Below are 474 nucleotides of genomic sequence, written 5' to 3'. Positions count from 1 at the left end.
GTTTTTTGTCAACTTTGTGATTCTTAAAAGCACAACAGCAGTGGCCTGAAGACATCTATGGCTATCAGAGATTTATTAAATGACCATCAGAGATTTATCAAGTGCCCCTCAGAGATGTATCAGCCTCAGCATCACTGCAACAACTGGAGTTTTAGTGAATAATACTTAAAATATCTCTGGGTTCATTTTGTATGCTTACAGTAATTCTTTGAATTAAAATGCCATTTGTATAAAATATTATCTTATGTGTTCAGAAATGTTTTATAATTATCATTAATATTATAATTAATAATAAATAAACATATTATGAATATGCTTATTTACTTGTAATGCATCATTTCTTAGGCTGTAAATGTTGCATTATGTGCAGTTCAACAATCTGCAACAGGTTTGTTTCTAACTTCACTAAGCATCAGAATCCCAGAGCTGCTCATGTCATTAACATTTACAGAAGCTGTCTGTAGTGTAACGTCA

The sequence above is a fragment of the Danio rerio genome, chromosome 4 (genome assembly GCF_052040795.2).
Source record: "Danio rerio strain M-AB ecotype USA chromosome 4, GRCz13ab, whole genome shotgun sequence".
Classification (NCBI taxonomy): domain Eukaryota; kingdom Metazoa; phylum Chordata; class Actinopteri; order Cypriniformes; family Danionidae; genus Danio; species Danio rerio.
Note: the sequence above shows the minus strand (reverse complement) of the source record.